The following is a 16,629-nucleotide window of genomic DNA, read 5'->3' on the forward strand; positions in this document are numbered from 1 at the left end:
TTATAATAATTTGAATTAAATGACTCATGATTCTAATATAATTTAGATATATTTATTCTTAACATGACTTATAGTCTTTGCATGATTAGTTTATTTTACCAACTAAGAAGTTCCATTAGAAATGTATAATTTATTCATTATGATTTTTATAATTTAGCAAAAAGCTCTGAAATCATAACAAAAGGCAGGTTTATTTCTAAAACTAACACACCGTTGTAACTATATGCCTAATAAGTATGTCTATTGTTTCCTGGAATACAAAATCAAGTGGGCATCACCACGAACAAATCTAGTGGAAATGATGGAATTCCAGTTGACCCATTTCAAACCCTAAAAAATGATGTTCTTAAAGTGCTGCACTCAATATGCCAGCAAATCGGGAAAACTCAGCAGTGGCCACAGGACTGGAAAAGGTCAGTTTTCATTACAATCTCAAAGAAAGGCAATGCCAAAGAATGCTCAAAGTACCACACAATTGCACTCATCTCACACGCTAGCAAAGTAATGCTCAAATTTCTCCAAGCCAGGCTTCAACAGTATGTGAATTGTGAGCTTCCAGATGTTCAAGCTGGATTTAGAAAAGGCAGAGGAAACAGAGATCAAATTGCCAACATCTGTTGCATTACTGAAAAAGCGAGAGAATTCCAGAAAAACATCTACTTCTGTTTTATTGATTACACCAAAGCCTTTCATGGTGTAGATCACAAAAAACTGTGGAAAATTCTGAAAGAGATGGGAATACCAGACTACCTTACCTGCCTCCTGAGAAATATGTATATAGGTCAAGAAGCAACAGTTGGAAGTGCACATGGAATAACAAACTGGTTCCAAATAGGAAAAGGAGTACATAAAGGCTGTATATTGTCACCCTGCTTATTAATCTTATATGCTGAAATCATCATGTAAAATGCCAGGCTGGAAGAAGCATAAGTTGGATTCAAGATTGCCAGGAGAGATATCAATAACCTCAGATATACAGATGACACCACCCTTATAGCAAAAAGTGAAGAACTAAAGAACCTCTTGATGAAAGTGAAAGAGAAGAGTGAAAAAAGTTGGCTTAAAACTCAACATTCAGAAAACTAAGATCATGGCATCTGGTCCCATCACTTCAAGGCAAATAAATGGGGAAACAATGAGAGACTATTTTGGGGTGCTACAAAATCACTGCAGATGGTGACTGCTGCTGTGAAATTAAAAGACCCTTGCTCCTTGGAAGAAAAATTATGACCAACATAGACAGCATATTAAAAAGCAGAGACATTACTTTGCCAACAAAGGTCCGTCTAGTCAAGGCTATGGTTTTTCCAGTGGTCATGTTTGAATGTGAGAGTTGGAACATAAGGAAAGCTGAGCAGTGAAGAACTGATGCTTTGAAACTGTGGTGTTGCATAAGACTCTTGAGAGTCCCTTGGACTGCAAGGAGATCAAGCCAGTCCATCCTAAAGTAAATCAGTCCTGAATATTCATTGGAAGGACTGATGCTGAACCTGAACTCCAGTACTTTGGCCATCTGATGTGAAGAGCTGACTCATTGGAAAAGACCGTGATGCTAGGAAAGACTGAAAGCAGAAGGGAATGACATTGGATGAGGTGGTTGGATGGCACCACCAACTCAATTGACATGAGTTTGAGCAAGCTCCGGGAGTTGGTGATGGACAGGAAAGCCTGGTGTGCTGCAGTCCATGGAGTTGCAAAGAGTCAGACACAACTGAGCAACTGAACTGAACTGAACTGATTGTTTCCTATATTCCCTTCAAAGTGAAAATTGCTCAGTTGTGTCTGATTTTGTGACCACATGGACTACATAGTTCAAGAATTCCAGGCCAGAATACTGGAGTGGGCAGCCGTTCCATTCTTTAGGGTGTCTTCCCAATCTAGGAATTGAACCAGGGTCTCCTGCATTGCAGGTGGATGGTTTACTAGCTGAGCTACCAGGGAAGCCCTTACCTCTTACTTAGGAGTTTACATCATTTATTATTTTAATGTTTTTAAAACTTATTCATTAAGACTATGAGCTACTTGAGGGAAACTTCTGCATCTTCCTCTTTGACCTTCCAGATTCTTTCTTGCTACCTGTGGTTAAGTTTCATGCTCCTATTTTCTTTAAACACATGAATAAATGAATGAGTGGAATATTAGATGCCAATTTTTACCAAAGTCTCCTTTCTTCTCTGATTTGCTTATTGTCTTGGATATCATATAAGGCAGCATAGTCACATTTTGTTAATAAAAAATGTAAGTTCATCTTAGATTCAAAGAAAAGGCTGATGCAAAATCAAAGCATCCCAGAACATATGTTGCTATATCCAGTTACTAATAAATTGTAAAATAATTTTAAGGAATTCTCAAAAATGTAATCCTTTGAAATAATAGAAACTGGTTTGTTTTATGCATAAGTGTAGATTGCCATCTACAAGAAATATTTTATCCATGAATTTCATGTAATAATAAAATCTGAGACAGCATTAACAGAAAATATGGAACCTTTTCATGTCTGATTGGAAAGGGATTGGGACTACATTTCACATGAATAAAATTGATCTGATATTTGCCCAACTTACACTTGGTTTTGTAGTGAATAGCTTGAGGATCAGACTCAGGAATTTAGAGTTCATTTATTTCAAAATTTGGAAACAAGGTCAAGAGAGATAAAGGGCTTTATGAAGATCAGAGTCTTCTGAAAAGAAAAGAGGCGTTGCATAAGCCTACTCTTTCTATTTTCATTCTATTACATCATTCTTCACTATTTTATAACAAAATTCCTCCAGTCAAAAGGTTATGATTTTAAAACATTTTAAATTTTGTTGATGTATAAAATACATACTGTAATACGTATTTGTTCTTCTTCTTGTTTAATCACTAAGTCATATCTGACACTTTCCAACACCATGGACTGTAGCTCACCAGATTCCTCTGTCCATGGGATTTTCCAGGCAAGAATACTGGACTGGGTTGCCATTTCCTTCTCCAGGGGATCTTCCTGACTCAGGGATCAAACCCATCTCCTACACTGGCAGGCAGACTTTACCACTAAGCCACCAGAAAAGCCTACAATGTGTATTCAGTTCAGTTCAGTCACTCAGTCATGTTTGACTCTTTGTAACCCCATGAACCACGGCACGCCAGGCCTCCCTGTTCATCACCAATTCCTGGAGTCCACCCAAACCCATGTCCATCGAGTCTGATGATACCATCCAACCATCTCATCCTCTGTCGTCCCCTTCTCCTCCTGCCCTCAGTCTTTGCCAGCATCAGGGTCTTTTCCAATGAGTCAGCACTTCGCATCAGGTGGCCAAAGTATTGGAGAAAATGCACTATTTTAAGTGTGCAATTCAAACAATTTTTACTTATGTATATACCTGTATAACTCCCATATGTCAAGATACTCAATGACTTCAGCACTTATAGGCTTTCTTTGTGGCTCAGCTGGTAAAGAATCTACCTGTAATGCAGGAGACCTCAGTTCGATTCCTGGGTTGGGAAGATTCCCTGGAGAAGGAAAAGGCTACTACCCACTCCAGTATTCTGGCCCGGAGAATCCCTTGGACTGTATAGTCCATGGGGTCACAAAGAGTCAGACATGATGGAGTGACTTTCACTTCGCTTCACCAGCACTTACACTTCTTCAAATAAAATATAACTCTGACATAGTATGATAAGTGGAACCAAAATTCAAACAGTGTAAAATGAGAGATTTTCAAAATGTGTTTAGAATTAATAAAATGATGGATGACCTGCATGTATAAGTAACTGGCCCAGAATTTGGGGATGCAGTAGCAGGATCACATTCTTCCCTGGGACCTTTTCCAAACTGGCACCACCTGCTAAGGATCATCTACAGGTACTAAAATATCACTGGGTTTAATTCTGGGTCCTATGACTGGTTGGATTTCCATAAGAGTGACTAAGATTTCAAGAGTCTTACAGTTAGTTGGATCCCCTGGGGCTGTTCTGGAGAAACTGAGCCAGAAGAAAAGGGAATGAATGTGAAGATCCATCTTCAGTCTCTTTGTATTTAGTGCTGATGTTGCTTACCATTGTCAGCTATTTCCCTTCTGTTGTCCTGCTCCTTTCATATCCTTCAATCCCACCTCCTAGAAAAAATCACTATTTAAGAAAAGAAGGGATGGACAGAAGATGAAGCTCTGTCACTAATTATATTATAACTTATGTGCATGGAAGAAGTAATGTTATCACAAGGTTTTTATCATCTACCTTAAAGTGCTTAGAAACATGAGAAATTCGTGTTTGATCACCAGTCATCTTTATTCAGAATGTTTGCTTTTCTGTTTTATTTTTTCCTCCTGAAAGTGATTTTTTTTTATTTTAAAATTGTCCCAACCTCCTGTTACAGACACCCAGGATGCATGCACTCTCTCACTGTGTATGAATTCTATAGTTCTCTTTCTCTCTAGATCTATACTGATATATTTATCTTCTTGCTCGCTCTCTCTCTATACACACACACACACACACACACACACATATGACTGCTAGATTGATGGGGCAACTGATGGACATCAGTTTTTGACTACTAACACTTTTGTCCTTGGGCTTCCCTGGTGGCTTAGATGGTAAAGAATCTGCCTGAAATGCAGGAGACCCAGGTTCAATCCCTGGATTGGGAAAATCCCCTGCAGAAGGGAATGGCTACCAACTCCAATATTCTTGCCTGAAGAATTCCATGGACAGAGGAGCCTGGAGGGCTACAGTCCATAGGGTTGCAAAGAGTCGAACATGACTCAGTAACTAAGCACACTTTTGTCTCTGCCACTGTTGTTATTCCCTCTGGTTTACAGATACTGGCAACTAACTCTAATACAGGTTGTCTTATAATACAAGTCAATGGGTCAGCCTAATTTAGGCTTTACAATTTCTTATCCACAGCATCCTTCCTTTTATGATTAGTTTGGCTTTCAGCCCAGAGTTTTGCATTCATTTTCTTTTTTTTTTTTTTTCCCCCAGGTTAACATGAGGTTTTATTTGAAGATTGTTGTTGAAAGTATCATGTTCATAAGCTTATTAAGACTCATAATCTATGATATGATCATCACAAATTAAGGAACAAATTGGTAAAGACAATTATTAAGATGCCACAGTTAGAATATCTCTGATGGGGAATATGTACATTTTCTCAAATATTGCATAGCATTACATGTCACACCATGACTTAATGCCTTTATTTTTTACAGGTAATTCATTTCACACTCATCCCGTCTTCATGGTTATGAAACCATGCAGATGAAAAATAATGTGACTGAGTTTATTCTACTTGGGTTGACCCAGGATCCTGTTAGGAAGAAAATAGTGTTTGTCATTTTCTTGGTTTTTTATTTGTGGACGTTAATGGGTAACCTGCTGACTTTTGGTCCTCACAGCTGTTGATGCCGGGGGCACAAAAAAGACTATATGATGCCATAAAACAGACAGCCCTTCATTTAAAAGACTTTCCGAGCTGTACACTCCCCACTCTGGATTCTGATGAACAAAGACTACAGGCCTAAAAAAACAAACAAAATTTCTGGCTTTCCCTGTTAAAAAAAATACATGTATACCCTAAAGTTATCTATTCCCATTGTTGCCACCAGACATTTTCTGATTAAATGGGGGTGCCCCTAACTTTAAGATCAATGATTAAATTTAATTTTTAAAAAACCTTATAGATCCATATGAAATGATTCATTCATCTCTTATCCTTTAACAATTACTAGGTGACATGTTAATAGATGGGTTCCTCCTTTAGTGAGTTTCGATAAAACAAGTCCCATACAACCTGAATTATGGAGAACATTGGCTGCTATGACACCTGTGATCTTATATAGACCTTTAAATAAACAAAGATATATTGTACGGGCCTGCATACATTCTCCCTATGCCTTTTTGTTGGCCAAAAATTGAAATGAGTTGGGAGTTTTTAAAAGAAAAACTGTTTATAATGTGAAATGTGTAAATTATTTTATATCAAATTGTGTTGATAAAAATGACTAAAGTAATTATAAGGCTGTAATGATTGTAAAACAACCACCATATTTGATGGTTCCTGTAAAATTAGAGAGACAATGGTTTGATGATTATATATTAAAAGTTTTATATGAATTTAATGGCTTAATTTGGTCTGCAAATATAGAAAACATGGTAACACAAGTTTTGATATATGGCAAGTAGTGATAGTCTGTCATCTTCTGCTCAAACCTCTTATCTGCTCAGGGGAGCAGAAAGGTGGATAACAGGGGCCTTTGGCAAGTACTTGACACTGAGCAACCTGTAAAGCTCATTGAAATGTGTGTTCAATCCCTTAGTCGTATCCAACTCTTTTGCAACCCATGGCCTGCAGCCTGCCAGGTTCCTCTGTCTACAGGATTGCTGAGGAAAGATTACTGGACTGGGTTGCCATTTCCTTCTCCAGGGGGATCTTCCTGACAGAGGGATCGAAACAGCATCTCCTGCATCTAATGCATTTAAGGGGAATTCTTTACCCACTGAGCCACTGGGGAAGCCCAAATATGTGATGAGTTGATTCCCTATCTTCAATTTTGTGCTCTTTAGGGACAGAATATAGAGACAACAAATCCTTCATTTTATTAAGTTTATATCATTATGATCCTGAGGAAATAGATTTGTTGAAAAATTTGGTTTTTCAATACCTACGTGTTGGGATATGTTTTACAAATGGACAAAGACATCAAACAAAGCTGATCTTACCTTACTGTTGATCTCCCAACAGAAATATCATGGAAGGAGGAAAGGATTAGAATAATCTAGATAAGGTGCAGAATCTATAAATAATAGTAACTGAGTAGCCAGGAAAATATTAAAGTCTGACAGAGGGGCTGAGGATATTTGGCACATAGTGTTCTTGCCTGGAGAATCCCAGGGACAAGGGGAGCCTGGTGGGCTGCTGTCTATGGGGTCGCACAGAGTCGGACATGACTGAAGCGACTTAGCAGCAGCAGCAGCAAGTAAGGAGACCAAGAAAGAACCTGAGGGAGAAACGTCTTGCTACAAAGCACACATTTTCAAGAGTTTAAGAAATTCAGATTCAAAATTCCAATATTATAGATATGGTTTTCTGTCCTAATGTGATTCACTGAGAACACATCATAAATTTATGTTTACATTTGACTTCATGTTCTAAAAAGCGTTACTTTGTATATCTCCTTATAGTATTAACTTAAACACATCTTTAAATAATCAGTGGAGTAATGAAAATATAAACAATCATCTTCAGGAAAGCAGGGAATTTTTAGTGACTGGATTTATATTCTCTGTTTACATCTTTAGCATTTAAAACCATGCAAAATAATGCAGATAAACCAGAAAATATCCCCAGTTATTCTAAATGTCAAATTGATCACAGTTATTGAAACCTGAAGCTGGATTTATATTGACCTTTTCAAGTAATTTGTGAATTCCCTTCAAGAAATCACTCATGAATGTTCCACCATCATACAAGTAGAAGCCACAAACCAGCCTGTCTATTGCTGTTCAAATAGTTGCCCAGTAAAAAAGAGTGGCAAATTCAACCATAGTTGACTTGAAATATTGACAAATACTTTATCAGTAAAACAGCTGAAATACAAACAGGCTTAAATTCAGTGATTATATTTTGTATAGATTGATTGGTAGTTCTCAACTTCTTTCTTGGCCCAAATAAATTCCTTGCCCACTTCATTCCTGCTATTTGAAAAGATAGCTAGGAATAAGCAATTTATTTACTATATTTATCATGAATGAAAAAGAGTCTGCAGTCTGTTTGTCAAATATTGGGATAAGGTACTAAAGATTGAAATTTTGAACCTGTCTTTCCATTTCCACTCTTAACTCACCAGTACATAAGTTTGCATTATGATGAAGTCACAGAATAAAAGGCATTAAATATCAATACTTCTCATTTATGCTTCCATAATGTGTGCATTTATTATATCCATTTGAGCCTCAAAATAACTCCAAGAGATTGGAGAGGTTGGTTATATTATTATTACTTTGTCAAAAGGATGTCAATTCTACTCTCTCCTGTCAAAATTATAAAATAAACATCACAAGAGATAAGTGTTTGGATATTTGCCATTCAGAGCCTTAATTTTCTTCCTGATATCATTCAGATTACCAAAATCTTCAGTCTACTTTTGTACAAATTGAACATAATGCTTAAGGATTTCAAGTCAAAACACTTGATATAAAAAAGTAGGAGTTAAAGTCTCTTATATAAAGAAAAAACTAGGTAGAGGAGAAATAACCTAGAGCAAATAAGGGGAACCACATATGAAAATAAAATACTTTTATGTTTAAGCCCAGATGTCTTTTTTTTTTTTTTTTTATAGCCAGTGGGGCTTATTTATTTATTTATTTTTCTTTCTTTTTTTTTTTAATTTTATTTTTAAACTTTACATAATTGTATTAGTTTTGCCAAATATCAAAATGAATCCACCACAGGTATACATGTGTTCCCCATCCTGAACCCTCCTCCCTCCTCCCTCCCCATACCATCCCTCTGGGTCTTTCCAGTGCAGTAGCCCCAAGCATCCAGTATCGTGCATCGAACCTGGACTGGCAACTCGTTTCTTACATGATATTTTACATGTTTCAATGCCATTCTCCCAAATCTTCCCACCCTCTCCCTCTCCCACAGAGTCCATAAGACTGTTCTATACATCAGTGTCTCTTTTGCTGTCTCGTACACTGGGTTATTGTTACTATCTTTCTAAATTCCATATATATGCGTTAGTATACTGTATTTACGTTTTTCCTTCTGGCTTACTTCACTCTGTATAATAGGCTCCAGTTTCATCCACCTCATTAGAACTGATTCAAATGTATTCTTTTTAATGGCTTAGTAATACTCCATTGTGTATATGTACCACAGCTTTCTTATCCATTCATCTGCTGATGGACATCTAGGTTGCTTCCATGTCCTGGCTATTATAAACAGTGCTGCGTAAGCCCAGATGTCTTTAGATTTGAACTAGAATATTTAGTCTCAGGAAGAATGGAGAGGAAGAATTTTCAAAAATTCGATTCCTTAACTGCCAGTTCACTCTAGTTCTGATTAAGTATCTCCTAGAAGTTTCCTTAACATGCTTTCTACTGAGAGGGTATCAGGCAGGAAGGCCAGGGGTCTCTAAACAAAGGAAAAAGGATGCCAGTGTCAGCCTTTTTTTTTTACTTTTAAAATTTATTTTATTTTTAATTAGAGGATAATTACTTTATAATATTGTGATAGGTTTTGACATATGTCAACATGAATCAGTGCTAGGTATACATGTGTCTCCTCCCTCTTGAACCTTCCCTACAACCTCCCTCCCCATCACACCCTTCTAGGTTATCACAGAGCACCAGCTTTGGGTTCCCTGCATCATAAACTAAACTAAACTACATTCCTTTTTATAGCTGAGTTTAGTTTATGTATGGCTATTTTACGTATGGTAGCATATATGTTTCAATGCTATACTCTCATATTATCCCACCCTCTCTTTCCCCAACTGTGTTCAAAATGTCTGTCTCTTTTGCTGTCCTACAAGTAGATCTTAAATACTACCTTTCTATATTCCATTTATATGTGTTAATATATCATATTTGTCTTTCTTTTTCTGACTTACTTTACACTGTATAATAGACTCTAGGTTCATCCACCTCATTAGTACTGACTCAAATACATTCCTTTTTATAGCTGAGTAATATTCCACTGTGAATGTACCATAACTTCCTTATCCATTGTCTGTCAATGGACATCTGGGTTGCTTCCATGTCCTAGCTATTGTAAATAGTGCTGCAATGAACATTGGTGTACATGTGTCTCTTTCAATTCTGGTTTCCTCAGGGCATATGCCCAGTAGTGGGATTGCTGGATCATCTGGTAGCTTTATTCCTAGTTTTTTAAGGAATCACCATACTGTTTTCCATAGTGGCTGTATCGATCTTCATTCTCACTAACAGTGTAAGAGAGTCCCCTTTTCTCCACACCCTCTTCAGCGTTTATTGTTTGTAGACTTTTTGATGATGGCCATTCTGTGAGATGTGAGATGATACCTCATCGTAGTTTTTATTTGCATTTCTCTAATAATTAGTGATGTTGAGCATCTTTTCATGTTTATTAGTCATCTGTATGTCTTCTTTGGAGAAATAGCTGTATAAGTCTGCCCACTTTTTGATCTAATTGTTTGTTTTTTGGTATTGAGCTGCATGGGCTACTTCTATATTTTAGAGATTAATTATTTGTCAGTTGTTTCATTTGCTATTAATTTCTCCCATTCTGAAGTTTGTCTTTTCACTTTGCTTATAGTGTCCTTCATTGTGCAAAAACTTTTAAGCTTATTTAGATCCCATTTGTTTACTTTTGTTTTTATTTCCTATATTCTAGGAAGTGGGTCATAAGGGATCTTGCTGTGTTTTATGCCAGAGAGTGTTTTGTCTGTGCTTTCCTCTAAAAGTTTTATAGTTTCTTACAATTAGGTCTTTAATCCATTTTGAGTTTATTCTTGTACATGGTATTAGGAAATGTTCTAATTTTGAGTTTATTCTTGTACATGGTATTAGGAAATGTTCTAATTTCATTCTTTTACACATAGTTGACCAGTTTTTCTCCATTACATATTTTTGCCTCCTTTGTCAAAGATAAGGTGCCCATAAGTGTGAGGATTTATCTCTGGGCTTTCTATCTTGTTCCATTGGCCTATATTTCTGTTTTTGTGCAAGTACCAAACTGTCTTGATGACTGTAGCTTTGTAGTATAGTCTGAAGTCAGGAAGGTTGATTCCTCCAGTTTCATTTTTCTTTCTCAAGATTGCTTTGGCTATTCAGGGTCTTTTTGTGTTTCCATACAAACTGTGAAATTATTTGTTGTAATTCTGTGAATAATACCATTGATAGTTTGATAGGGATTGTATTGAATCTATAGATTGCTTTGGGTAGTGTCATCATTTTCACTGTATTGATTCTTTCAATCAAGGAACATGGTGTATCTCTCCATCTGTTTGTGTCATCCTTGATTTCTTTCCTGAGGTCCTTGTAATATTATAAATTTTCTGAAGTAACTCCTTGATAAAATTCCAAACAAGTCTGGTGGGGGAGCTGTCCATGAAAGAAGCCAGAGGAGGTAGAACATATAGAATGGATGTTTGGACCATTTGTTCCTGACTTGGGGTTTGAAAATGGAGAGAACTCCACAAGAACTCCAAAAAGTTTCTGGTTAAACAGTAGAATATAAGTCTTCTGATGGTAACACTCTTATCTAATTCACCTAACAATCTCCAGTCTGGATACACTGCCTGGCAATTAAAGGTCAGTCAACACCATTGAATGGGGTGGACTGATTTAAAATATAACCAAATCTGATTCCTTTCTTTCTCTTTTCCTTTGTGCTTAGTCTAGGGTCACCTGCTCACAGGGTGCAGTATGTAGAAGCCTCACAAGGCCCTTTAGACCAGGGGTCTTCCCGAGAAAGGGCTACATGGACACTTCAGCTCCATGGACTATGTGTCACTCCTCAGACATTTTAAATCTCTCCCTTAAGTGGCAGGAGGAAACAAACTATGTGTCGGATTTTTTTCTCTTAAAATTCTGTGTTGCCATGATGAAACCTGGTTCCACTTGAACTTTTCTCAAACCTTGAGCTAACCAATGTGTTTTTCTTATGGAAATGTTTTTCCTAAGCTATGTTAATGAAACTAAGTATTTGCTTTGGAATTTGCCTTTCCTCAAAATGGTTCCACCTAAGACTAAGTTTTAGGTGAAAATAGCTCAACAAACCAGTATTCATATCAATTGTTTTATGGCTGGCAGATGACACACCTCATGCTATCCTATCTCAAAAATGTATATTGTAGGAAAGGGACCTGGTGTAACTGTCAGGCTTGAGGTGTCTCTCTTATCTGATTAATAGTTTTCTAGCAGACATAAAACATCTGGCTAAAGACTAGCATCGGGGCAATCTCCATCCCGCTTCTGATGTCTGTGTCAGAAGCTTTCCCTGTCCCTTTTCACATTAATAAAACTATGCTATACAAAAGCTCTTGAGTGATCAAGCCTGGTTTCTGGTGCCAAAGCTAAATATTCTTCTTCAGAGATCAAGAATCCAACACCGTTCACCATAAGCTATCACTACCTCATCAATTCTTTTGTCCTATAATTCAACAAGTCATGTCAATGTAGTCTTTTTGCTAATTTATATATAGGTATGGGTTTCCCTCATGGCTCAGATGGTAAAAAAAAAAAAAAAAATCTGTCTGCAAGGCAGAAGATCAGAGTTCGACCCCTGAGTTGGGAAGATTCCCTGAAGAAGGGAATAGCTACCCATTCCAGTATTCTTGCTTGAGAAATCCCAGGGACAGAGGAGCCTGGCAGACTACAGTCCATGGGGGTCACAAAGAGCCGGACACAACTGAGTGACTAACACACACTATGCATATATAGTATGCATATAGGTATAGGTGTAGATTTATAGATGGTGCTTTGCAGGTGGCGCTAGTGGGTAAAGAACTCGTCTGCCAATACAGGAGACAAAAGAGATGCAGGTTCAATCCCTGGGTAGGGAAGATTGGGGCATGGCAACCCACTCCAGTATTCTTGCCTGGAGAATCCCATGGACAGAGGAACCTAGTGGGCCACAATCCATAGGGTTGCAAAGAGTCAAACACGACTGAGGCAACTTAGCACTAGCATGCACATAGATATATATAGATATAATTTCCACATTATTTTTACCATCATTAGTTATGGTCAGGGATTTATCACATTACCCTTCGATACCTGTTGTAGTCCCCAAAATCATCTTCTTGCTACCATTGGCTCCTTACTGCAATCGATTCTATTTTCTGTCAGATTAATCTTCCTAATATATGGCTTTCAGGGTATCACTACTCATTCCGAAGAAATCTTCTTAATTACTCATAAGATACAAGAAAACATATTTGTTCTTAAAATCTTCCACAATCTGATACTAAATTGACTTTCTGTCGGTATGGTCAGATACACCCTGAATTATTTCCTTTACTTTGGCAGGTTAGTTCACTATACATTCCTGGAAAGAATATAGGTGTTTTGTGCCTTTCCAAGATGCCTTCATTTGTTATTCAGGTAAATGAAACCATCTTTACATAGACAACCTGTTTCATAAAAGTTAGGTAGGATCTTCCTGTATCACCACTTAAGAGTTGGGCCTATTACCTAGTTTAAACCACAGGATCATCAACGTATCAATTAGATCAGAATCATTAGTTTGGTGATAGATGACAGAATCAATCAAATTTTTCTAAAAGTCTAGTTTTCTAATAAATGTTGTGTATATGTATACAGGTGCCTTCTTTCCTGCTACTTAGGCAGAACCTATCTGAAAATGAAGCCAGTGAATGGAAGGAACTGGATCCCAGAGTTGGAAGGAGAGACAGAGTCCTAATCATATTGTTGATGCCTCTCAATTCAGCAATGATGTAATTGATAGTTGTGTGAGTCAATAAATTTCTTTTTTCTTTAAGTTAGTTTTGGTTGGGTGTTTGTCATTTATAAACAAAATGTTTTAGGTTAATATTTCTTCCAGACTCATCTAGATATTCATGTACGTACCTTTACTAACATTCTTCTCCTTTGCTAGAAAAGAGTCCTCCCTTCCCTCTACCAGACAAACACAAGTTTTCCTTAAAATCCCACATAATCCCTTTGCATTGGGAAATTCCCTGATCATCCTTTGCTCACAGAAACTTTATTCTTTGATCTACCACTTCAACTAATTTACTCTTGAAGTAACTTATATGTTAAATAGCTTTTTTTTTTTTTTTACAATTATATAGCTTATATCCCCAACTATATTTCAAGCTATGTGATAGAACAAATAGTGCCTTGTACTTTTTAAAATTCAACATGGTATCTAGAATACTGCCTTGAAATAATATCTATCATTCTTTAAGAGACTAATGTCTGAATACACACAAACTACAAAAGATGATGGTCTTGATTTGTTCTCCTTTGAACATAATTATTCCTCTTTATTCAAATGGGACCACTCACTTCTATATCTTAGGCTTTCATAGTCATTGAATCCTATCAGTTAGACAGAATGTGCTTAACATTAGAAATGTGTGACTTACAATTATTTTATGAAATATCATCATAGTTATAGAGTTTTCTTTTAATTATTCATCTCTCTCAAGGTCATTCAAATTAATAGTTAGCAAGATATAGTTCGATATGAGCACATTAAAAATAAAAGACAGGTTGTGGTAATTATATTCTAAGCACAGTGAAAAATGAAACCTCAGTGGTTGCATTAACTTATATATCCTCTGCTATAAAACACTTCCCCATTTTTATACTGATGGAGGTGATAGATTAAAACAACATAGGAAACATTTTATTTAATATTTAATATTATGATTGTTAAACATACAAAATGTTTTAGAAAATACTTAGGCTTAAAGGTTCAAAGAATAGGAAAAATATTTGCAATTTATCTGACCAATAAGGGATTAGTCTCCAAAATTTACAAACAGCTTATGAGGCTTAATATCATCAAAACAAATAACCCAATCAAAAAATGGGCTGAGGACTTAGACATATCTCCAAAGAAAACATACTGATGACCAAGAGGCACATGAAAAGATCTTCATCATCGCTAATTATTAGAGAAATGCAAATCAAAACAACAATGAGATATCACCTCACACCAGTCAAAATGGATCAAATGTCAAAATGGATCATCAAGAAATCCACAATAAACGCTGAAGGTGTAGAGAGAAAGGAACACTCCTACACTATTGTTCAGAATGTAAATTGGTACAGCCACTACAGAGAACAGTATGGAGGCTCCTTAAAAATCTAAAAATAGAGCTACCATGTGACCCTGCAATCCCATTCCTGGGTACATATCTGGAGGAAAACATGGTCTGAAAGGATACATGCACCTCAATGTTTTTTGCAGCACTGTTTACAATAGCCAAGACAGGGAAGCAACCTAAATGTCCATCCAACAGAAGAATGGATAAAGAAGATATGGTACATATATACAATAGGGTATTACTCAGCCATTCAAAAGAATGAAATAAAGTCATTTGTAGCAACATGGATGGGCCTAGAGATTGTCATACTGAGTGAAGTAAGTTGGACAGAGAAGGGAAATACCATATGATATCCCTTATATGTGGAATCTAAAAAGAAATGATACAAATGAACTTACAAAACAGAAAGATACTCACATACTTAGAGAAGGAAATTAAGGTTACCTACCAGGGGGAAGGATAGGGTGAAGGGATAATTAGGGAGTTTGGGATTGACATGTATGCACAGCTATATTTAAAATAGATAGCCAACAGGGACCTACTGCATAGCACAGGGAAATCTGCTCCATGTTATGGAACAGCCTGGATGGGAGGAGAGTTTGTGGGAGAAGGGATACATTTACATGTTTAGCTGAGTCCCTTTGCTCTTCACCAGAAATTATCACAACATTATTAACTGGCTATACTCCAATATAAAAGGAAAAGTTCAAAACAAAACAAAGTGTTCAAAGAAATGAAATGGCTTGCTAAAACCATTGCTTGAGAAAAATTTTAGGGCCTGGCCTGAGAATTGAGCATGTGAGCATATGAATGACAGTGTGACTACTTTATTGTTAACTTGAATAAAAATGAAATCAAAAGGCAGTCATGAAGTCATTTCAACCCCTTCAAATCTTACCAGCCTCATTCACCATTCCCATCCAAATAATGATAAAATCCAATAACAAATGAAATTACACTATAAGATGCTTCAGGAAAAATCCCCTAGTTCCCCTTCTAACCAGACTGCACTCCTAAACTCTCCCTATACAGAACTTGTTGGTCTGCCACTCATTGGTTGCTTAATCATTATTTGTGGAACTTCATGACAATGAAGGAGTAGAGGAAATATAGGAAAGGAAAAATGATGGAAAAGGATGGCAGCAAGGATATATTATGAAGAAAATACAGAACTCATAGAATCAAATGTGAAAAAATCCTTAATCTTTTTTTTAAACTTTTATATTTCATTTTGTGACAGAAATTGTTTATCAAACCTATTTTCTCCTTCTTCTGAGAATACTGCATTTTGCAGTATTACTTGATGTTAATGTTACCATGTACCTGGTTTATAGACAATTAAATGTTATCAGTAATAATGTGTGCCACTTCCAGACAATTAAATGTTATCAGTAATAATGTGTTTCACTTCCCAGTGAAACAAATAAAAACAACCCTCTTAATCACACTTCTTAACCTTTTTTGTTTCTTTTTTTTTTTTTTTAATTAATTTTATTTTATTTCTACAGATGAACATGATACACATGAAAACTACATGACAAAAGGAATTAAATTCTAATAATATTTTTGTGTTTATAATTGTCTTTTAACATTCCTGGTCAAATCAAAGTCTCTTTTCTCTAGATTAGTATAAAACTGATTAGGAAACAGCATCTGTTAATATATTATGAAGGAAGAATATCTTGCTTTCTCCTGAGATCATAGAAAACAATCTAGAAATCAGAAGAGCTCATTATTCCCTGTGCTTTCTTGCTTTCTTAATAAAGGATGAGTCACCAAAATGTTCATTTGAAACTATAGGAATCTACTGAGTTGAAAGAATCTTTCTCCCATCTATTGTTGCCTATATACTTTCAAAGCT

This window comes from Bos indicus, chromosome 26 (assembly GCF_029378745.1).
Source record: "Bos indicus isolate NIAB-ARS_2022 breed Sahiwal x Tharparkar chromosome 26, NIAB-ARS_B.indTharparkar_mat_pri_1.0, whole genome shotgun sequence".
Lineage (NCBI taxonomy): Eukaryota > Metazoa > Chordata > Mammalia > Artiodactyla > Bovidae > Bos > Bos indicus.